At 37.2% G+C, this 23892-nt stretch overlaps 1 long non-coding RNA gene across 1 annotated transcript in view; it reads right to left on the bottom strand.

Annotated features, from left to right (window-relative positions):
* LOC115523576 overlaps positions 1-23892 on the bottom strand; it is a 339129-nt gene that overhangs the window by 94470 nt on the left and 220767 nt on the right. The window lies entirely within an intron of this gene.

Raw genomic sequence — 23892 nt, 5'->3', positions numbered from 1 at the left:
TGATGAGGTTAAGGGGCCAAATGTGTGGGAGAGAAGTTGCAGGTGAGAGAAGGTGAGAATTGATTGAGCAAGAACTGAAAAGAAAAACACAACTAGTGAACCAAGAGTGCAGGTAATCAATCTTAGCAGAGAAAAGGGTCACCTGTTCCTTAGGAGAAAGAACATAGGAACAGGAACAAGAAGATGTACTGAGATTCTAAAGTGGAATGGCAGAATGTAAGAAAGCCTTTCATTATTTTGTCCCTGGATCTCTAGGAAAACACAGATGAGGCCTTCTACTGAAGAAACAGCATTGTGAGCTAGAAAAAGTAGAGAATATTTGGAACAAGTTTTCACAAGGATGACATGGTGAATCCACAAAAGATGGGAAGAACGATCACCAGGGAATCCTACAAGGTGGGAACCTGCCTCAGGGTTAAAATATATACATTTATTATAATGAAGACAATCAGCATTTTTATTTGTTACTCTCCTAGTAAAATTCAAAGACCAGAAACATGGTGTGCAGCGTGGCTGACATAAGTTTAATAATCAACAAAGTAAGACTCTCTTAGTCTCAGTTTCCTCAACTGTAAAATGGGGGTAAGACTGTCTTCCTTTCAGTTTTAGGCCTCTATAATAAAATGCTATAATACTGGGGGAGCAGTTCTCAAACTAGAGCATTCTGCAGTAGCACCTGGGGGGACTTGTCAAAACACAGAGTGCTAAGCCTCACCTCTAGAGTTAGTGATTTTTCTCTATCTTAGATGAGTCTCAGAAATTTGAGGGTTTTTTTTTAAGGTCTATTTATTTTTGAGAAAGCAAGTGCAAGCGGGACAGAGGCAGGAAGAGAGGGGGACAGAGAATCTGAAGCAGGCCCCACCCGGAGCCCAATACGGGACTGGAACCCACAAACTGCGAGATCATGACCCGAGTCGAAGTCAGGCGCTCAACCGACTGAGCCACCCAGGCACCCCTGAATTTGAGCTTCTGACAAGTTTCCCAGGGATGCTGACGCTTCTGGTCCAGAGACCGCCCTTTGTAAAGTATTTAATATAACGCTTAGTACATAATAAGTACTAAATACACGGTAGCAGGTGTTTGGGGTTGGTGCTCGCCTCAGGTATGATAGCTGAATATAGAGTTCAAGCTGAAGTGGCTGTAAATGAAACACAAAGGTGAATCATGGACAGAGATTATTGGGAAAGATTGATCAGCTCACAGAAATGCAGATTGCGTTTACTGTGGGAAAGATTCAAGATCAGAATCTTGGACATTAATGTATGCTTACCCCAACACTTTCTAAAATGGTGGTTTATAATAAAATGCCAAGGCCATAACAATTAAATCAGATAATGGAAGGAGAAAACTGGGTCAAGGAAGAAAAGCAAAACTGAGCAGGTCAACACCAATATTGTGACAACACAGAGCCAGGCTCTCGGGCTTGGAAGCCACTGCGAAACAGGAATCGGGGATGTTACGTAACTGTCATTGTCTGAGATGAAGATTTGTAAATCCCAGTCTCTCATGCTGTAAAAACTGCTCCTACTCCCACAACTGAGGGAATCTCTCACTCCCGGAACACTGAGTAACTTGGAATTCATGTGGCTTCCTTAAGTGGAAGCTTTAATACAAATCAAGCCATAGTATTACAACACAATTAATAAAAAGCACATCTGGGGGTGGTTCAGAAAATGTGCTCCAGATATTTAGCCTTCTAGTGATTCACCATTACCCACGTATACACCTCCCTGTACAGAGCGCCTGTATTTTGTCAAGTACTGCGGTAGGATGGTCTTCGACCTCGAGTAAAATCACTCTTCCAAGATGAGAACACAGGCTCCGAGAGATAAAGGAACTTCCCTGAGATGATACCTAAAAAACTCCAATGTCTCTGATTAGAAAGCATGTTTAATTTCCACTCTAAAATGTTGTCTCTAAAAAAGTAAAAGTTAATAAATCTCATCTTTCCATTTTCCTTTTGTCTTCATTTGGGTTTTACAGGAAAGTGATTCTGGAATCATGGAAAGTATGCAGGAAGTTTACTGGGGAAAGCCCCTGAAGTCAACACCTGAGAGAGAGTAAAAGAAGCAGAACTGGGTAAAAGGGGAAGTTGAACTCCAATGCAATCTCAACAAAGGCTTCAGCCCATTCCATGGGAGTTCTGGACTCAATGGACCCTTTGGAGTTGTTCTGCACTGAGGACAGACAAGCAGGTCTTTGTGCCCTCACATCAATTTGTCATTTGTAGTAATCAGAATTGAGCTCACAGAGAAGCCTGTAGAACTAACCTGCTCAAATATATGAATATTTCATCATCACTGCTTTATAGGAACCCAAAGAAAACTATCTTAAATGCAGCAATTATTTTAATAAACATTATTATTTGCAAGGCACTGTGATGGGTACTCTGGGGGAATACAAATTTATTTAAATCACATGTTTGATATCATGTAACTTAAATTTAAAGTAAAATGAACTATAGAGAAGTAAATTGTCTGTAAAATGGATATAATAATATCTGTCTCATAGGGTGGATCCGAGGATTTGAAAACCTGCCACAAAATAAATGCTACATAAGTATTTAGGTATTTTTCCCCCAACTACAATAGGTAGGAATGAAACGTTTTGCACAATACAATCGACAAAGTACAAATAAATATGTAGTAGGTGAGAAGCTATCACTTTAGCTGAGAAAATGTAATGAAGGAAAATGAATTTAGTTGAGTCTTCAAGAGGGGGTTGGAGTTTGGAAGGGAAAAATAATGGTGAGGAGAGGAATACATCCAAAGGATAACAAATAAGATGGACATGTAAAGCATAAAAGCTTAGAAATTTTTTTGACAGCCACTAAATGGACTAGTATGTCAAGAACTTAGGTGAAAGGTTAGGGACACTGCTAATGATTTTCAGTGTCCAGTTAGTTGTTGTGACTATTTAGAAGACTATAAAAAGTGAAATTTTTGAGCAAATTATAAGTATGAATAAAATTCTGTTTTATGAACATTAACCTGTGAACCACTGAAATTGAAAGAAACTGGAAGCAAAATTTTCTGTTTCTTGTTCCTGCCTCATACTAATCTATCTTTCCAGAGACTGTTCAAAGTGGTGTCCCTAGACCAGTAGCATCAGCATCACCTAGAGACTTACTGGAAATGTAGATTCCTGGGCTCCACCCCTGACCTTCTGAACTAGAAACTTTGTGGGCCCCAGCAGCCTTTGTTTTAATAAGCCCTCCAGGACTAGATTCTGATTCACATTCAAATTTGAGAATTACTGCTATAGTGTTTCTTCTGACTGGAGCATTTAGCCCATTTACATTCAGAGTGATTATTGATAGATATGAATTTAATGCCATTGTATTACCTGTAAAGTCATTGTTTCTGGAGATTTTCTTTCTAATCATTGTTTTTGGTTTTGTCTTTCCTGCTCAAAGAGTCCCCTTTAATATTTCTTACAGAGCTGGCTTAGGGGTCATGAACTCCCTTAGTTTTTGTCTGGCAAACTCTATCTTTCCTTCTATCCTGGATAGATTTTCTGTTTTTTTTTTTTTTTCCCCCAACTACAATAGCTGGAATGGATAAAGTATTTTCTGGATAAAGTATTCTTGGCTTTTCTGGATAAAGTCTTCTTGGCTGCATATTTTTCCCATTCAGCACACTGAATATATCATGCCACTCCCTTTGGAGAGGTGTGCTGTTAACCTTATTTGTCTTCCCTTGTGGGTTAGGGATTGCTTTTCCCTTGCAACTTTCAGGATTCTTTCCTTATCTCTGTATTTTGCAAATTTTACAATGAAATGTGTCTGTGTTGCCTGGCTTTTGTTGATTTTGATGGGAGTTCTCAGTGCCTCCTGGATTTGGATGTCTATTTCTATCTCCACATTAGGGAAGTTGTTAGCTATAGTGTTTCTGTAACACGTTTTTCTTCTGGAGCAAACATCCTTCGGGAATATCCTAAAGCAATCCTCCTCTCTACCTCTCAAGAGTGAGATTGCTGTCTACTAACATCGTTCCAGACTATCTCTGACCAAATGAGTCAGCACCCCAAGAGAGGAAAACTTTTCCTTTCTGCACTTTCAAGTTTTTTGCCTGGTCTCATAATTAAGTTGACACAAGACAGGTTAACAAGAGAAAAAACAAAAAACAAATTTTACTTTTGTATGTGCTCAGAAGGATATAAAACTCAAAGAACTGACCAAAGCAGGCAGCTTTTATACCTTTTAGACAAAGAAACAATTTGTGAAGTGCTGATAAGACAAAGAAGTTTCAGCTTGGTGTAGCAAGTTAATGAAATAACAGTATTTCTTTATACGGCTTCTCCACCCTGAGTTCCTATCTGTGGTAGTCAGGATGCCTTCTACCCTCCAGGAGGACACCTTTCACATGGGGGAATTTATTTCCTGATTTTAGGCAAAGGACGGTCAGAGTGTTCCTTTTCTAGTGGCTATTTCTTAAGCAACTTTAATTCAAGATAATCAATATGCCAGAGTAGCATATTTTGGGGTAGTCTACCCTGAACCCCATCAGTATTGAACTGTGCTATGTTGATATATGGATTAGATTGTTTTTAATTTTTTTCAGAAAATCTTGAATGCAAAGGTCCTTCTGTTTGTTTTACATGTGGAATTCCTCAGCACTGTGTCTATTTGACTAGAAGAGACAAACAATAATAATTAACAATAATAATAAATATTAATGTAATACTAATATCAGTATTATTTATTATTATTATTCCTCAGGAAAAAACCTCACAGGGTTTCAGAAATGGTTCATTGGTTAATATTTTGTTTTCATAAAAATTGTTTCAAGAGTCCTTTCCCATTACTCATGAAATTCTGGAATTGCTAATGAAAATACATATAAAACTACAGCAAAATCATGGCTCAAAATAATTAGAGCTTAGATATTGAGAAGGGGACTATGGTCAACACAAAATGGTCCTGAGTAGCTATTAACTAAGAAAGATCAATGTAATGGCCAAATACAGAACCTATTTGTGATTGTCTGGGGACCCTGGATCTTTTTAAATAAACAGATGGGAGGTTGAAAGAAACAGAATAAAGTGACAAAGGAGTGAACTTATGGTGTTGGGAAAATGAATAAAGTTTTCCGCCATAAGATGGCCAATGGGACTAAAACAAGCTCTGGTCTCTAGCTTAGAGACCCCTCTTCCCTGTTTGCCATAGGCACTAAAACCTGCCGCAGATATGGAAGCTTACAACCATCAATTAACCTTCCCCCCTTCATTCAGAGCTCAGATCTTTGGAGAAACGGTCTCCTCTGAGCCCAGTGGTGTTAAATAAATCCCCCATCCACCAAGATCTCTGAGTGCCACTTGGTTTTTCTGCCAGGGTTCCAGTCTGGTTCCGTAACAATGGTGGAGGAGGTCATCAAGAGGATGTGACCACTGGTTGACCTGTGAGCTACACTCAGGCAATCAGAGGCTTCTCAACTTCTCCTTGACCTTGGAATGTATGTTCTACACACCATTCCCACAGTGGGAGCCATCTTCAAGGATACAGTCTTGAAGGAGTAATGTGTTGTTGAAACCAAATGAATGGGAGTGACACCTTGAACTACACAAAGCAACGTCAAGGAGTGGCATGGCTGTAATAAACGCAGGATATTTTGCAGACATAGAAAAATCACATAAAAGCACAATGTCCTATGTATATAATCCATTCGTGCTTCAAGACGTTTTTATTTTGCTACCCAAACACAAATCTATTCCATAACTAATGCATTGACTATGTAAACAAGTTAACAGAGACTCAAGTTAGTCTTAAATATATAAGCATAAATTATGTATATTTCAGCTTGCCTATCCAGCTGTCTTCTCAGGGAGATATATGGAAATTTGTACTTCTGGTTTTTTGAGAACACTGATCTCCTGGATGTTTAAAAGAATGAACATGGTAACTCCTAAATCCCACCTTACCTCAAACTCTGTGTGTCTTCTTCAACAACATCTCCTCCCAATGACTTCTCTTTTGCTTACAGTGGTAGCCCTATTCCTCTCAAACTTGGAATCCGTAAACTTTTTTTTTATGTTTATCTATTTTATGTTTGTCTACTTGAGTGAGTGAGAGAGAGAGAGAGAGTGAGAGTGACTGCACATGCAACCTGGGGAGGAGCAGAGAGAGGGAGAGAGAGAGAAAGAGAGAGAGACAGAATACCAAGTAGGCTCTGCACTGTCAGCAAGAAGCCTGACATAGGGCTGGAACTCATGAACTGTGAGATCATGACCTGAGCCAAAATCTAGAGTCAGAGGCTTAACCAACTGAGCCAGCCAGGTGCCCCTCAAAGCCATTTTTAATCACTCTCTGTCTTCTACCCTAACCTTCAGCCTGTCAGAGCCTCCTGTTTCTGAAAGCTTACAGTTTCCCTAAAGCTACTTTATAGTTGTGCCTACGGTTATTCCTACCAGTTGTATTAAATATTTACTGGAATTCAGCCAATTTTGTTGTACTTATTACAGTTTTATTTTTTAATTTAAAAATTACATAAAACAATGAAACATGAATGTGAAAAAGACACATTGCCTCCATGAAAATTAAATTTAATGCTTTGCACATACCCCCCCACACCAAATGCCAGTATCATACTGTTTTGAGGACTATAGCTTTATAGCGTAACTTGAAATCATTAAGTTTAATGCTTCCTGCTTTGTTTTTCTTTCTTAGGATTTCTTTGACTACTATGTTTTGTGCTCCTGTATAAAATTTACAGGTGTATTTTCTACTTCTGTAAAAAACATCATTGAAATCCTGATAGGGATTGTATTAAATTTATGAATGGTTTTGGTAGAATTAACATTTTTACCATATTAATGCTTCCAATCCATGAACCTAAGATACCTTGCCATATACGTCTTCAATTTCTTTCATCAATGTCTTACAGTTTTTAGAGTAGAGATCTTCCACCTCCATAGTTAATTCCCTATTATTATGCTATTTTAAATAAGACTGATTACTTTCTTTTTCAGAAAATTCACTGTTAGTGTATAGGAATGCACCTGACTTCTGTATGTTAATTTTGTATCCTGCAACTTGATTACATCTAGCAGTTTTTGGGTCATTTGTAAAGAGAGACACTTTTACTTCTTTCTTTCCAATTCTGATACTTTTTTTTTCTTGCCTGACTGCTCTAGCTAGGACTTCTAGTACTATGCTGACTAGGAGTGGTGAGGGTAGACATCCTGTCTTGCTCCTAGCCTTACAGGAAAACTTTCAATCTTTTACCACTGAGTAAGATGATAGCTGTGGACTTGTCATATATGGCCTTTATCAAGTTGAGATATCTTCCTCTACACCTAATTTAAGAGTTTTTATCATGAAGGGATTCTGCATTTGTCAAATACTTCCTTGCATCTATTCAAATGAGCATGAGGAAAAAAAATTGTAAATCATTTATCCGATAAAGGATTATATCCAGAATAACATAAAGAACTCCTACAACTCAATAGGAAAAAAATTTTAAGAGCAAAGGACCTGAACAGATCTTTCTCCAAGGAAGATTTACAAAAGCCCAACAGGTACATGAAAAAATGCTCAACATCACTAGTCATTGGGGAAATGTGAATTAATACCACAATGAGAAATCACCTCACATCTCTTAGAATGGTCATTATCAAAAACACAAGATATAACAAATGCTGGCATAGATGTGGAGAAACAGGGACTCCTTGTGGACTGTTGGTGGGGGGATTGTCAATGGAATAGCCACTATGCAGAATAGTATGGAGGATCCTCAAAAAATGTAAACTACTGAGGTACCTGGGTGGCTCAGTCTTTTAAGCATGGGACTTCAGCTCAGGTCATGATCTCACAGTTCATGAGTTCAAGCCCCATATCGGGCTCTGGGCTGACACCTCAGAGCCTGGAGCCTGCTTCACATTCTGTCTCCCTTTCTCTCCGCCCCTCCCCAACCTGCGCACTCTCTCTCTCTCTCTCTCTCTCTCTAAAAAAATAAAATAAAAACATTAAAAAATGTTTTTTTAATTTAAACTACCATATAATCCAGCAGTTCCACTTCTGGGAATATATACAAAGGAAATGAAAACCCTAACTCAAAAAGATATCCGCCCCCCCCCCCCCCCGTTCATATCATTATTTATAATAGCCAAGACATGGAAACAACCTAAGTATCCACAGATGGGGCAATAAAGAAGTTGTGGTAGATTAGACAGATATTAGATAGATAGATAGATAGATAGATAGACAGGAAGGAAGGAAGGAAGGAAGGAAGGAAGGAAGGAAGGAAGGAAGGAAGGAAGAAGGAAGGAAAGAAGGAAGGAAGGAAGAAGGAAGGAAGGAAGGAAGGAAGGAAGGAAGGAAGGAAGGAAGGAAGGAAGGAAGGAAACAGTAATATCCATATTGGAATACTATTCATCCATAAAAACAAGGAAATCCATTTGTGACAACATATATGGACCTTTCACCTCAAGTGAAATAAGTCAGAGTAAAGACAAATGTTATATGATCTCACTTGTATATATACTCTTAAAACAATTTTTTTAAAAACTCAAACTCATAGAAAAATAGATCAGACTTGAGGTTACCAAAGGCAGAGACTGGGGGAGGAGGGCTTGGAGGAAGGTAGTCAAAAGGTACAAACTTCCAGTTATAAGATAAGTAAATACTAGGATGTAATGTATACCATGATGACTATACCTAACACTGCTGTGTGCTGTATGTAGCCAAGTTATTAAGAGAGTAAATCCTAATAGTTCTCATCACAAAGTTCTTTTCTTTATTCTTTTCTTTTTTTTTTTAATTTTTAACGTTTTATTTATTTTTGAGACAGGGAGAGACAGAGCATGAATAGGGGAGGGGTCAGAGAGAGGGAGACACAGAATCTGAAACAGGCTCCAGGCTCTGAGCTGTCAGCACAGAGCCCGACGCGGGGCTCGAACTCACGGACCGAGAGATCATGACCTGAGCTGAAGTTGGCTGCTCAACCAACTGAGCCACCCAGGTGCCCCTTTTCTTTTCTTTTTATTTCATTTATGTGAGAAGGTGGATGTTAGCTGAACCTACTATAGGAATCATTCACACTGTAAATTAAACCATCATGCTATACAGTTGAAATATATACAGTATGCATGTCTATTTCTCACTAAAATCGGGAGGTAAAAAAAAGAAAAAAAATTAGTTGCTCGAAAAACAACCAACAAATAGATCTACTCTTCAATTAGGTGGGAGACAGTTGTAAAAGACCGGAAAAATCATAACAATCTGGAAAGACTGTTCACATGGTATATCTTAATAAATGTGCTTAATATCTCATTAAAGTTAAAGAAACAAAATAAGAATTGTGATGTTTAATTAATATGTTTTGGCTGGAAATAACAGAAATTCTACTTGAAAGGCAAAATAATAATGGAATTATTGTTCTAACTAGCCGGAAGTCTTGAAGTAGAAAAGTTCCAGGGCTGTTTAATACAACAACTTAATCAAATCATCCTTTTTCCACCTTTCTATCCAACCGTTTACAGATTATTGGAACACTTCCTTCATTGAATCAAAGTGGCTGAAGCAGCTCAAGCAGCTCACCCTCATTAATCAATAGCCAAAGGCTGGAAAGCTACCCTGGGATAGCCCCTGGTTCTTAACCCTTTACGAACAAGGACATCTTTCAAAGAAGTTCTCTAGGTTTCTTTGTGTCTCATTGGCCAGGAGCTGGTTAAATACCTAGCACCATGTGCTGATAAGGAAGAAAATCACCCAATTCATTTGGGAAAGGGGAGAACACTAGGGGGAAAAAAATTAAGAAGCTCCTGGCAGTATGGAGAAGGAGAGTAACTGTTGGACAGGAATTCCACAGTATGTGCACCAGGTAGAATACGCATCATGGGTTAAAAAAGAGATGACAATGAGCACTCATACTGAAAGGAAGCTCTTTGCCCTACCTAAAAAGATTGGTAAATGAATATGCATTCATATGTACTCACTTAAAAATAAAAATGTTTGACTTACATATGCCCTGTCTTAACCCATCTACTGATCCTGAACAAAGCACCTAAGTCTCTAATATTCTTACTGTACTCAATGATAGTTTTTAGTGTAGGGAACACAGTCTCACATAGAGTATACAGTAAGTAGGTATTAAAAAAGTGATGATTTTACATATTTGCTACAACAGGAACTCAGTCAGTACTTATTGATTTACTACAGATGGGAAATGTTCTGTGTGACTATTAAGTGGCTTGCCCCTACTTTGAAATCATATCTAGTGCCAAACAAATTTCTGTTCTACTTCAGATGTTCAAGACTTTTTTTTTTTGCCTTTACGATGATTATTCCTGTTAATAATTGTGAAAACGAACAGTGGCAGGAAAGTACTGTGTGTTTCCAAACGATCTACTTTCACCCCTGGGGACAGGGAAAAACCACCATTCCCAGTACACTGGCATCCAGAAAAAGGCTCATGAAAAGGATGTCAACAGAAAACACTGGCCTTTGCGCCAGTCTGAGCTCCAAAAATCTTCTGGGATTTTGTGCAAATACCTGTTCACTCCTTCTTTCTCCCCATGTCATCTACAGATTGGAAGCAGAGGATCAATGGAAGACTCAAAGGCCCAAGGGCCAGACAGTATCATCATGTGCCAAATATCCTGTCAGAATATCCTCTTTTATTTTTCAGTTCACGAGATGCCGTGGTCATTACAGCAGTTAGCACCTACACACATATATAATACAAAACCAGGAATGGCTATAGCCACAGTTGTGAAGGACAGGATACTGGTTTTTAGCACATGTCTTTCCACTCACTTTTCTGAGAATTTGCCTTCCCTCCAACTTTTAATGTCTTACTTTGTGTATTTCACTTCAGACACCTAGAAACATTTATGTTGCTATGCTGAGAAAAGAATCCATGTGATATTTACAACCATTCTAAATTATAAAGAACTTAATTTGGTTGCACTTTTCCATGTGCATTTGCATTTTAAAAGGCCTACAGAAAGACCACAATGCTTGCACCTAGAGAATGAATCACTAATGGTTGAATTTCAATAATCAGAAAAAGAAAAAAAATATTACTATGCAAATTATACCATATAGGAAATAGCCTACTTCAATTAGAATTCCAGCCCTGAACAGAAATTAAGTTCACATTTTGATAAATTTCCCAAAATAACAACTAAGAAAAGGCAGTTGTTCTATTTACATCTCTTTCTCTACATGGTTCTCAATGCACACTTATTTATAGTATACTAACTAAAATTCTTTAAAACTGGGAAGTTTTTATTGTATTTATTGTTATATCTCATGAATTTTAAAATGTCTAAAATAGAGAAAGATAATTAAGGAAAGATTGCATACGATTTAATTGTGCAAATGAACAATATTCACTAACTGTGTAATGAACTTAGAATTGCTTTACTTATATTCAGACATGTTTATATCAATGTTAATTTTCTCCATTTTAGATTGTAAGCAATTTCAGGACAAGAATTTATACTTTATACATGTTGTGTGGTATCATGTATCAATTCCTTTTAGGATTGATTCTTACCATTTAGAATATGTGGTAAATTTTACACATGTAGTGAGGTTGAAATTCATACCCTACAATTAAGATGTTGTTGGGGAGGAAAATAATCCCTCTACCCTTAGACACGCTAGAAGAATTAAACTGGCATGAGATGGATTAACAGAAGAAGATCAAATTTAATTAAGTACATGCCAGGAATCCACATAGCCAGGCAAAATGAGATATGTATGTCATCTTGAACTAAGGAGAAGAGGGTAGGGGTCTGAGACTTCAAAAGGAAGGAAAGCAATTCATGGGAAGATGAAAAAGGCTAAATGTCTAGTCAACAAATGTTTGCTGGGCCATCCAGAAACAAGGGGACATAGAGAGGAATTTTAACAAAGAGACTTTGCTAAGTTCCTCCCTTGTCTACCACACCTAGTTCCTATTATGCTGTCATCATCTATGGTGATAGTTTTCTTCCTGGAGTAGTACTCTACAGTCTTTCAGGCATTAAGTGTGGAGATCAAAGTTTCTTCCTGAGTCTTTTGGGCCTTGGTTGTTTTTAGCTTGAAATAATCTGTATGCCAAAGCAGTGCATCTTGGAGTGACTTGCCCTTGGCCCCCCACAATGTCACAAAACAAATACAAAAAATGTAGCTCTTCTACTTCTCTAAGCTTCAACAACTTCCTGGTGGAACCTCATCCCTGCTGATGGAATGTGGGGGGTAGCAGAAGAGAAGAGGATTGAAGACTTAAATTTAAAATCAAAGTTAATTCAGTCTCTTCTAGTGTCAAATAACATTGTTTGAGTACATACTCCATCAACTCAAAGTTCAAATTTTCTTTAATGTTGATTCTCCTCTCCGAATGTCTTCCTGCTCCGTATTCCTTCAGAATCGGTGTCTGGTTCTACGGGACTGTTGGGATATTTTCACAGTACTGTGGGAGATGAGTAGCTGGTGGATTCTGACTCCCTCTGCCTTGAAGTTTATGAAAAATGTCCCTCTTCTTCCGGATAGAGGTAGCCCCATGCCAGAGCACATGGCTGGGATCTCAGTCTTGACTTGTCACCTAACCTGGCACCTTTGTGCAAATTTACCACAGTAGACAGCAGTAATAAACATCTCTCATTAGTTGAAAAATTACTTGTAAAAAGAGGTCCTCAGAACAATTTTCAAACATCCAGTTGTCAATCTGCTTAAGAGGCAATTTATGACGGCCAAGTGTTATAAAACAATAAAGCTGATTTTATTTTCATATTGTCCTGAGAAGGGAAGAGAGGGACATGGTATATGTCAATTACAAGTATTTGTCTGATGTTTTGTACATGGTTGACTTAGTGAAATTCCTAGATCTGATTTTGTTAAGTTTAGTTTGGCTTTCTTTAGATTCACTGCTGGACATGGTCCACAAGTTTGGGGCTCTTTTTGATTATGCCACTCCTGTGGAATTAGCTTGCTGACTTGTGCCTTCAAACTCATTATCTCAAGGCTGCAATATGGCTGCTGTAGCCCTAGTAATCATTTTCTCGCTCTCGACAGGAAGAAAGAGATAAAAGGAGAAAGGACAATGCCAGATGGGATGATCACTTTTACTAGGCAACTAAAGGTTTTTTCCAGAAAGTCTCCAGCTGAGTTCCCCTTACATCTCATTGGCCAGAATGGAGTCGCCTAGCTACCCTTAGTTGCTTTTCAAACTTTACCCTGGAGAACAGGTAAGGGAGAAAAGAGTTCAGGTGGGCTACTTAATTAGCTAGCCAACATTGTAGTCAAATAAATGGAAGATTTTAACATAAAACCAACAGTTTAGAAGATTTAGGACAGAAATGAGAAAACATATGGAAAATGAGATATCTGTCTTTAAATACTATATTTGAAAGGCTGCCATGTGGAAGAAAGCTCAAACGTTGTATGAAGCTCCCTGAAGCAGAAACAATAGGGGGAAGTTAGACATCACAGATGTTGGCTCAATATGCAAGAATTTTCTAATGATTAGAACTATTCAAGAGGAAATGGGATTTTTATAAAGTAGAGAGCACCCTATTACTTCACAACCATTTCTCAAAAATATATTCAAGAAATTCCTCTAATGGATCTCTTCCAAGCTTAAGATTATAGGTTTTAATTGACTACAATTAAAGTACACAATAGATAAAATAATTGCTTGATGTATGTTTACTCTATCTTTGACACTGCATTTTATGCTTTACATGCATAATCTCATTTTCTACCACAACAACTCTATGAGATAAGCACTATCATTTCTCCCATGTGAAGAAACTAAGACATAAATGAGTAATATACTTTGCTCAAGGTCACAAAGCTGAGGTGGGAGCCTAAGTAATATGATTTCAGAAGTCATACTCCTTCTGACAACAATCTCTTGGATTTAAAGCCAATCCCACAATTTTGAGAAAGTAAGAAATAAAATACAAATCCCTCATTTAGCTAAATGGCAGATTTGTACCTCACTCACTTCCAGTTACCTATAACAATAAAGCCAAGTCTCTGAATACTCCATTCTGGCATACTAACTAACATCCCTATCTTCATTTTCATAGCTCCACTTAGATCATCGTTCTTCTAGAACCCAGTCAAACAATTAGAGATTCTGTCCTGGTGGGTTAACTTGACTTCTCCTCAGTGTTTTCCTCTTGGAAAATTGTCCTGTGGGAATGACTGTCCCTCACTGTTTCTGTGTAATTACTTTGGAGTAAAGATCTTGACCAATGAAAATATTTTCAGAGAAGAATGCAGCTCCCAGAGTAACCTGGGAATAGGTTCAACAACCTGGCTGTTCCCTCTCCCAATTTCAAATGCCCACCATGGCTGAAACAAGGTAGATACTGACTGAAACACTGGAAAATGAGGAATGAATTCATAGACATTAATTGCCACAGCTTTTTTTTGAACCCATAGCCTCACACATATAAACCTTCTAATCATTTTTTCTTGACTATATACTAGTGTAGAAATAATAGACTATTCTGCACACCTTTGGTAAAAACAAAACTATTTGTTTTCCTACAATAGGGTTAATTCTGTAGTATCACTAGAGAATAATTCTACACCAAGAACTACCATGCTGGGATCATGTAAGCAAAACAGATAATGTAGGATGCCCACCTGAAAACTGATGCCCTCCTGAAAGCTGGACCCAATCTTCCACAACCACATGCACGAACATTAGAAGAACTCCATGTTCAGAAACTAAGAAGTAAACATAGTTTTTTTAATTTCTAAATAAGAGGTAAAGGTTAAAATGAAGACAATGGCAAACAGATTCCCTAAGTTTAACAAGAGATCAGTAAGAACAGAAGATTGGCATTCCCAAAATATAAAAGAGTTCGACCAAATGCCTCACAACAAGATGGAAAGCAACCATAACGCAGCCACATCTCTTGAATTCAACAGTATTTGATGGTAACAATGCCCCTCTTCTAACACTGATACCACTGACATTCCCAATATGTCCATATATTTCGCTATTACATTTGAATATTTCTGAAAATAAGTATACTGAAAGAGAAATGCATTCTTGCAAGAGGAAGCTTATCCTTATGACTTACAGCAACGATTATAGATGTCAAACTCATATCCTTAAAATAAGTACAGGAAAAATTATGGATAGTGTTATTTAGAAATGAATACCAATGTGAATGCATAAAAATATAGTTGTTGGATCATTCTGCTTTTTGGCATCAGAAAGGAACACAAAATGAACTGAACATGTAGTTTATTTCTGCAAGATTGCAATAAAATTTAAAAAATAAATTTGCCAACTGATGATGTGGTTTAAAAGTCAGTGCTTAAATGCCAACCAAAATCAAGTGCCCTTGACACTTAAGACAGGCTCACATGTTCTCTAGTTTCTGGGTGCAATACCAACAAAGTAGATGAGGCACATCAAGGACACCTAAGATCCTAAAAACATTCAGGTTGACAGCTGAGAAATTATGGCGAACCCATCGTTTTAATGTACAGCCATCAGAAATAAGGTGTTTCACATAGAATTAAAACTGTCTGCTATCAGTTATGCAAAAACAACAGGTTGTAACTAGGGATTCAAGCAAAGAAACAACTATTTATGTGCATAAAATGGAAAGGTCTGTAGATTATGAATCCATCTCTACAGTGACATCCTCAACCTTAGAATTTTCAAGCCGTTAGCAAACTTCTGGTACAACCTCAACTTTCAGACATTAAGGAAACTGGTTAGCCAAAGAAGCCAAGTGAATTATTTAAGGTTAGCCATCTGATTGATGACAAATCTAGAATGAGATACAGTCCAATTTGCCAATGTTTCTCTTACCCATGAGGGAGACTTTTTCCCCCAATCACAGAATGGGAACAGGAGGCGGGTAGGGGAAGGGCTAATTAATTTCCCTTCAACATCACCATCATTCTAATCCACAATACAATAGAGCATTGCTAGTACAAAGAGGAACATAAAAAGGTAAAAGGTGTAATATCTCTCCTCAAGAAGCTTATATTTTAATTGGGGAACTGATGATTCCATGGAGGGAAAATATTGCTTTTTTAGAGATTAGAAGGCTGCAGTCTTTAACAATACGGAACACCCTAAGATCTCAAATCTCCTCTCCCTCCTAGCTTTCAATGACACTGATTCTATTGTATCTGCTGCTTTAATCCTTCTTTATTTTTTAAACATACTTTTGTTGTAAAATGTTATAATACAAAAGAATAAGGAATAATCAGTCTTATAACAAATATCTTTTTCTGTCATGCATCTCAAGATTCAGAAGTTTCTTATGATATTCTTCCTATGATCCTTCCCAGAGGTTTTGTATATAACTTTTTGTCATCATTATATATACATATATGCACATAGTATATGGTTAAGTTTTATATATTTTGGACTTTACAAATGGTAATGCTTTATTTATATACTTCTATGATTAGAATATTTATTCAACTTTATGTTTTCAAGATTCAACCATGTCTGCCAGTGAACTATATAGCTCACTTATTTCCCTGTTGTGTGTAATTATGTTGTTTGAATATGACACAGGGCATATATTCATCTTAGAATGGGCTTTTAAGTAGGCTCTGTTTCAGTGTTTTACTTTTTTTAATTTTACTTTTACAAACAATGGTCACTATTTTAGAGATAGACTGTTGCACATATACAGGAATACCTTTTGGGGGTGTGCAATGTAATATGATAATGTTTTCCTAAATGGTTATGCCCATATATTCCCATAATCAGTGAGTAAGAGTTCCTATGTCTCAGTATCCTTCGGTTCTCTGTAGCATCTGAGTTTTTAAATTTTGTCTACCTAGTTAGTGTGAATTGTATCATGGTGTGGTTTTAATTTGCATTTCCCAGTTTATTGATATTGAGCATCTTTTTATATGCTTATTAGCCATTCAGGTTTTCTCTTCTATGAAATGCAAGCTCATGTCTTTCACCCATTTTTCTATTTGGTTGTTTTTCATTTATTTTATTGATTTGTAGCAACGTTATTCTCAAAATTAATGATTCATTGACTATATGTGCTGTAAATACCTTCTCCCAGATTTAACTTGCCTTTACAGTTTTCTACATTGTCTTTTGATAAATGGAATGTTCAATTTTAATGTAATTATATTTATTATCTTTTCACTTATGGTTAGTGATTTTTGTGTCTTGTTTATGAAATCTTTCCCTACAATGAAGTCATGAGAAAAGTGACCCATTCCTCAGACCCTATTTAATTCTAGTTCTTTTTTTTTTAATTTTTTTAACGTTTATTTGTTTTTGAGACAGAGAAAGAGCATGAACGGGGGAGGGTCAGAGAGAGAGGGAGACACAGAATCCAAAGCAGGCTCCAGGCTCTGAGCTGTCAGCACAGAGCCTGACACGGGGCTTGAACTCACAGACCGCGAGATCATGACCTGAGCCGAAGTCGGACGCTTAACCGACTGGGCCACCCAGGTGCCCCTAATTCTAGTTCTTATTAAGCCCTGCCAAATGCAACAGCATTCCAAATAACCTGTGACTCCACCAATCTCTGTTCCTAAATCTATATTCCAAACTGTAGCTAGCTGTATGTCTCACACAATACAACCCAGGAAGGAACCCTTCCTACCTGGCTGGTCCTAGGTCTTTTGCCCCCTCAGATTCACACCTTCCCTTCCCTCCTAGATCTGAATGGTAGGTGAGGTGACAGCTGACTCCTTAAGAGCATTCTCCAGGCTTCTGCTGTTTTTCCGTTGGGAAACAGTGGCCAGGGAGCGGAGGATTCTTTTTCCCCCTAACCCTGCCCTAATGACTTAGCAACTCAGGCAACAGCTGCATTCCCTCCCAGCCAAGTCAGGCTCAAATGGACCCAGCTTCCACCAGTAATTCTGGGTCACCAGGACCCAGCAACATCACTGCTTTCCTTTGTGCCCTCAACCTAGGGGACGCATGGCTTCCTGCTACGATACTATCTATCTTACTATCCCTTGTTAGGCTTTCAACTCCTCCATTACCACTGGAGATTGAGTCCCTCCTGATGGAAATACTTGAAATGTGTTCTGGGTTTGGACACCAAGTGATGCTGTCCTCATAATCCACATTCTAATCTTCTCACATTTCTTCTAAGACCCTTCAGAACTCAGCCTTGTTTCCCTCTCCAACTTTATCCTCTGCCCTTACAGTTTGTGATACAGAAAAGCCAAACTTCATTTGGTTTTTTGGTTTTGAATAATTCCTTGGCTGCTCTGCCTGGAAGATGCCACCTCTACCACCACCACCACTATCCCACCTTTTCTCATCTTGGGAAAACTGCTCACTCTTCAAAGCTCTGCTCATGCCATTGTAAATCCATCTCTACACGTCAATCAAAGAGAAGTAATCAATTCTTCTTCTATAAGAACACATAAGTGCTGTTCTGAATTATACAGGGAGGAGGAGGAGTTATAGCATAACAGTTAAGCACATTGACGCTTGAACCAGGTTTTCACTGGTTCAAATCCCAGCTCTTCTGTTAAGAGCTATACCGTCTCCAGGTAGTTACTTGACCTCTGTGAACTTCACCTAGGTATTTCAGAAAATGCTGAAAATAACAGTACATACTTTATGAATTGCTATCAGCATTTAATGAGCTAACACATTCAGGCATTAAACAAATGGCTACCTATTTGTACATTGTCTTGTATTTTTGGTTTAAATGCCCCTGCACATTTTTATGAGTATATCCATGCGCTCCTTGAGAATAGGGACCACAGTCTTTTGTTTTCTTGCTCTTTTGCTTAGCAGCCCTTTAACTTGGTGCTTTGCCTTTCACCTAATGAATGTTCTATAAATATTTGTTGAACAGTGCAAGTCTGTTCCAACTGGGTAGGGCAGGGAGGCTAGAGGGCAAGAAGCATTCTCCTCTCACCACTTGTATCTCCCACTTGTCACAATCTTTTCAGAGAGTTTATCTCTCCCTTCTTACACATCCAGTCTCTCAGCTCTCAAATACATTTAAACAGTAAAAAACAAAATCTGACAATATACCCATTTACCTTTCCGAAGTAGTAACAAGCATGAGATTTGCTATTATCGGTCTGTGAAATCTTCACTCTCCTAAAGATACACAGGAACATCATTTACAAACACATGCTAGCCTCAGAAACTAAGGGAGGATCTTTTTTTCCTTTCAAATGTTATCAGCAGGGAGTGAGAAACTCAGCAGGAGCTCACATCCCTGGTGATACACCCGGTGCAAAGGGGAGAACCAAGCTGAGGCTTTTACGACAAGAAAGTGATGCATTTGGCAGAGGTTATATAAGAAAGGTCACCTGAAGAGCAAGGCACTTCAAGGGCAATCCAGATGACCAGTCTCTAAAAGCCACTACCCGGACCGGATCTACTGAATAGCAAACCTCTCAGCACAATAACCCAGATTGTATAAATACTTTACGAGTGTTTCTTACAATTGGAAGTGAGGGGGAGCTAATAACTGAATTCTTAGATACATAAAATTAGGGATGACTTCTTCCACTAATCAAAAATTTATATCCTTAAAATAGGTAGTATATAATTCCTCAAGAATTCGAAGCAACAATTGTATCTACCAGGCATCTATTAGACTGGCAAGACACTAGAGGTGTTTTAGACTTAACAACATAGGGAAAGAAATTATCCAAGTTAGGGCTAATATAGTCAGATTTTGCTAGTTCTAAAAAAATGCCTAAGAGGAGTCTCAGCTCTTTAGGTACACCTTGGAGTACCGGAACATCTTCTTTCTTCTAACGTTCTGTCAGGTACAGCAAGTGCCAAAATAAATCATTACCTTGCTGTTGGCAAAACAAACAAACAACAAAACAAAAACAAAAACAAAACGAAAAAAAACCAACACCAACTTAGCGTGTTGTACTACTATAAATCTTGCTAAAGTTAGGAGATTAAATATGAAAAGAACCCATATTCCTTCACTTATAGCTTTTGCATATTATATTCTTTGTAGAATTGATGTTGATAAAATTCATTGCAATTAAAAAGAAGGAAATGAAACAGCCAAGCCAGCATAGGACTTATATCAATATTACTGACCAGCAAGTTTCCCAGCATCAGTAAACTTCTATGGAAAATTAATTTCATGCTTGTCTGCTCTGGTAAAACCCCTTACTGAGTTGTTATAAAAAGAGAAAATTGAGATCAGCTGTGGGAATACCAAAAAGAGTTGATGCAGCTAAAAAGAATTGTCATGTTTACATATTTTATTGCCTTAGGGCCCATACCCACCTAGAACCTTGAGTAAGGTTGCCTGTCTGCTGACATCAGAGCTCAAAAGTATTGCCAACACAGGTCCTCACAAAAATTCTAGAAAAATGCATGTATCCCCAGAGTAAATAATAATAATAATAATAATAATAATAATAATAATAATAATAGATGAATCCATTTAAAGAACAGGTAGATAAAATTTTTCTGGGGGAATTAGCCAATCATTGGCAAATCTGAAGAATGTTTACTGTACAGGGCTCATAATTCTATCCTCTGCTATTTCTGTTTGCTGTAATTTGTTTCACAAGACTACTCCCAGGGTCCATTCGTTTAGGTTAGGAGCCACACAAATTTTCAAAATCTGTAGGAAAAATTCTTAGCAGAAATTAAACGCGTTATTTTGTTTGTCTTAGGAAGCAATTTGTTTCAAGGTGAAATTTCAAAACATTCACCCTCCAAATGGTTTCACATTTTTTGTTATCACGCATCTGAAAACAGCTTGGGCATGACATACCACACCTTCTGCTCTTCTAAATAAGACTGAGGAACAGATGGCTGCTGACCTTTATCTCCAATCACATTCTGCCTGCCTGCGTATTATCTTATTTGTAAAAATTAATCTTCTTACCTTCCAATATTTTTCAGATTGGAACAGCTGATTCAAGAGCCTATCACTAATCAACATAATTATTACAAAGCTTGACACACAGGGATGTGTGACTTCTTGTTTAGGAAATAAACTTTTCGGTATTTTTAATAATCAAACCCCCCCCAGCTGGAGACATAAAACACTAGCATATTTGCAAAAACAGCATGTACACCCTAAAATGCTCTGGTACATTTATCAGACAAATGGGCAGATCCTTCAAATATCAGTGTATAAAACCAATTTTCAAGGGTGCAGGTCCAAGAAAAATTTGCGACTGGGGAAAGAAAAAAGTATTATCTTATTCTAAAATATTGAATTATTCATCAGAAAAGAAAGGCACTCTTCTGAAAACCCTCTGTGATATACACCATTTCTTTGGCAATTAAGCATATATTTTATGAGGATGGAATGGGTGTGCTTCAGGGGCAATATTTCTAAGAACTTAGGGCAGAGTTAGGGCAACGGTAACTGTATGCTTACTCAATAGGTTACAAATTCTTTAACACACGTTTGCTCACTTCATCTCCACATGTTAGGTGGTAGATATTGTATATACTCTGGTAGGTAGTCATTGATAAGACAAATATTTGTTTAAAAATTTGCAGTGATAATCCATATGTTTCAGAAGGCATTTTTTAGAACTAAATATGTGACAATATCCATACTCATACCTTGTATTTGAAGACTCAAGTATCATGTGGCACATTCAGAAGATGTACAAAATGATAGTGTAACATTTCAAGAAAATTACTGCCCAAGAATTGTGTGACTGTTTAACATATTTTGTCAAGTAAATTTTGTGGTAAGGAAATAATCTTTCCTGAATTAATGCTAACTACTGTTATATAAATGGCTACTGGGAAAGGACTCAAGTTTTTGCTCTCTTTTTATTAAAAAAAAAAAAAAGTAAATCAGTCTAAAAAAAAAGACCCTATCTTTTTAAAAACAAAAAGTCACCTTTTTTTATGTTTTTCACAGCTGTTTTCATTTTTTTAATGCTGGCATCATTATCCTGATATTTTCTACTTGAAAAGAAAGCAAATTTTCATGGTGAATATTGCTGTAGAAATTAAATCTCTTGTGAGTGTACCTACAGATTCAAGTCAGTATGACAATTTACAAATAACATGAAGTGTTACTCACTGTATGGGAGGCTGTTGGAACTTTTTATTTGATCCCCAAAGTAATTAAAATAATGGGGATGATAAGGTCAGAGTCTGGAATTCTAACTGCATGAGTTTTCATGAGAATTGACTACAAATATTCAAATATTCTTTGAAAAAGAAATTATAATTGTTCACCTATCTTGGCTTATTAATAGCTTAAAGCAAAACCCAACAATTCAAGCAGCAATTATATATATTAAAAAATGAGAACATTAGTATTTGCCTACAGTATTACTGAGAAATGAGTACTAGTTCATCATGAAAATGAGCAAGGGTATGGTCAAGATAATACTTTTATGAGTAAATTTTATTTAAATGCCTTTTTAAAAATCTAGGGTTCTCAAGACATGACTCAACACATCTATTTAACACATGTTTAATGCCTTGCAAGGCAAAAAGCATGTAAATCCTTTATTTATTTAGGATTTTATTTATTAGGATAATAATATTTATTTATTTATTTATTTATTTATTGGGATAATAAATTTAATTATTTATTTATTTATTTATTAGGATAATAAATAATATCCTTTATTTATTAGGATATTTAGTATATCCTAAATACTTATTTTTAAAACTTTGTAAATGTAATTGATACTAAGCTATTTTAAATGAGTATATTTTATGAATGGCGACTACTATTACACTCATTTGTTTTTAATGTTTATTTTTGGGGGTGGGGGAGGAGGGGAAGGGAGGGGAAGGGGACAGAAACGGAGGGAGACAGAGAATCCCAAGCAGGCTCTGTGCTGTTAGTGCAGAGCCCAGCGTGGGTCTCAAATTCACAAACCATGAGATCATGACCTGAGCCAAAATCAAAGGTCAGACACTTAACCGACTGAGGCACCCAAGAGCCATGATAACCAAATGTCTTAAATGAAAGACATTATTATGGGTGTATAAAGAGAGTAATAAAAACATACATTGTAAAATTAATGAATTTTAGCCCTAGAGGTTTGAGACTTTTCAAATTTCTTCCAAAATATATCTGAAAGTATGACATGTACTCCAGCATATTTGAGGAACTAATCCAAATGAGCCAAGGCAATTCCAATTTCTTTTAAGACACACAATTTATTTTAAAATGTGGTAATATATTTATCTATTATTATTCAGATAATGTGTCTTTCTCCAAACCTTTAAGTAAAACTGTGCTCCAGAAATTATGCCTATATTAATACCATGGATTTGTTTAAACCCTTGTAGTCACAGAACCCCAAAGTCCTGGTGTATGGGTATCTCTGAATAAAAAGCATAGATTTGGTCCAATCTCCACCCAGACCCACAAGATTAAGTTGAACTTGACCAAGGCCAGCAGTTATGCAATCGTAAAGTTACAACAAGGATTCTTTTAACATTTTTTTAACGTTTATTTATTTTTGAGACAGAGAGAGACAAAGCATGAATGTGGGAGGGTCAGAGAGAGGGAGACACAGAATCTGAAACAGGCTCCAGGCTCTGAGCTGTCAGCACAGAGCCCGACGCAGGGCTTGAACTCACAGACCACGAGATCATGACCTGAGCCGAAGTCAGCCACTTAACCGACTGAGCCACCCAGGCGCCCCATCAAGGATTCTGTTTGTTAACTCCCAGTCTATTTCTCGGTCTTCTATTCCACCCTTTGCCCCACCAGGTCAGTATTTGTGGCTATAATTCAGGAAATATGATTTCTACTTCCAGTTTTACCTGGACACCCATTTATAACACAGCTTGCTGTTAAATAAATCCAGATATTATGTAAAGTTAAAAACCAATCCCATCAACATCCTCCTCAGAAAGAACAATAAAAATAACAACAAAAACACACGTAGGAAAATCATATGTATCCTAAACAGTTGTTCCCACCATAACCCTATGAGGACATTACTATCAATATCCCCATTTTTGCAAATGAGGAAAATTGAGACTTTGAAGATTG

The sequence above is a fragment of the Lynx canadensis genome, chromosome C2 (assembly GCF_007474595.2).
Source record: "Lynx canadensis isolate LIC74 chromosome C2, mLynCan4.pri.v2, whole genome shotgun sequence".
Classification (NCBI taxonomy): Eukaryota; Metazoa; Chordata; class Mammalia; order Carnivora; family Felidae; genus Lynx; species Lynx canadensis.
Note: the sequence above shows the minus strand (reverse complement) of the source record. Positions and strands in the feature narration are given on the sequence as shown.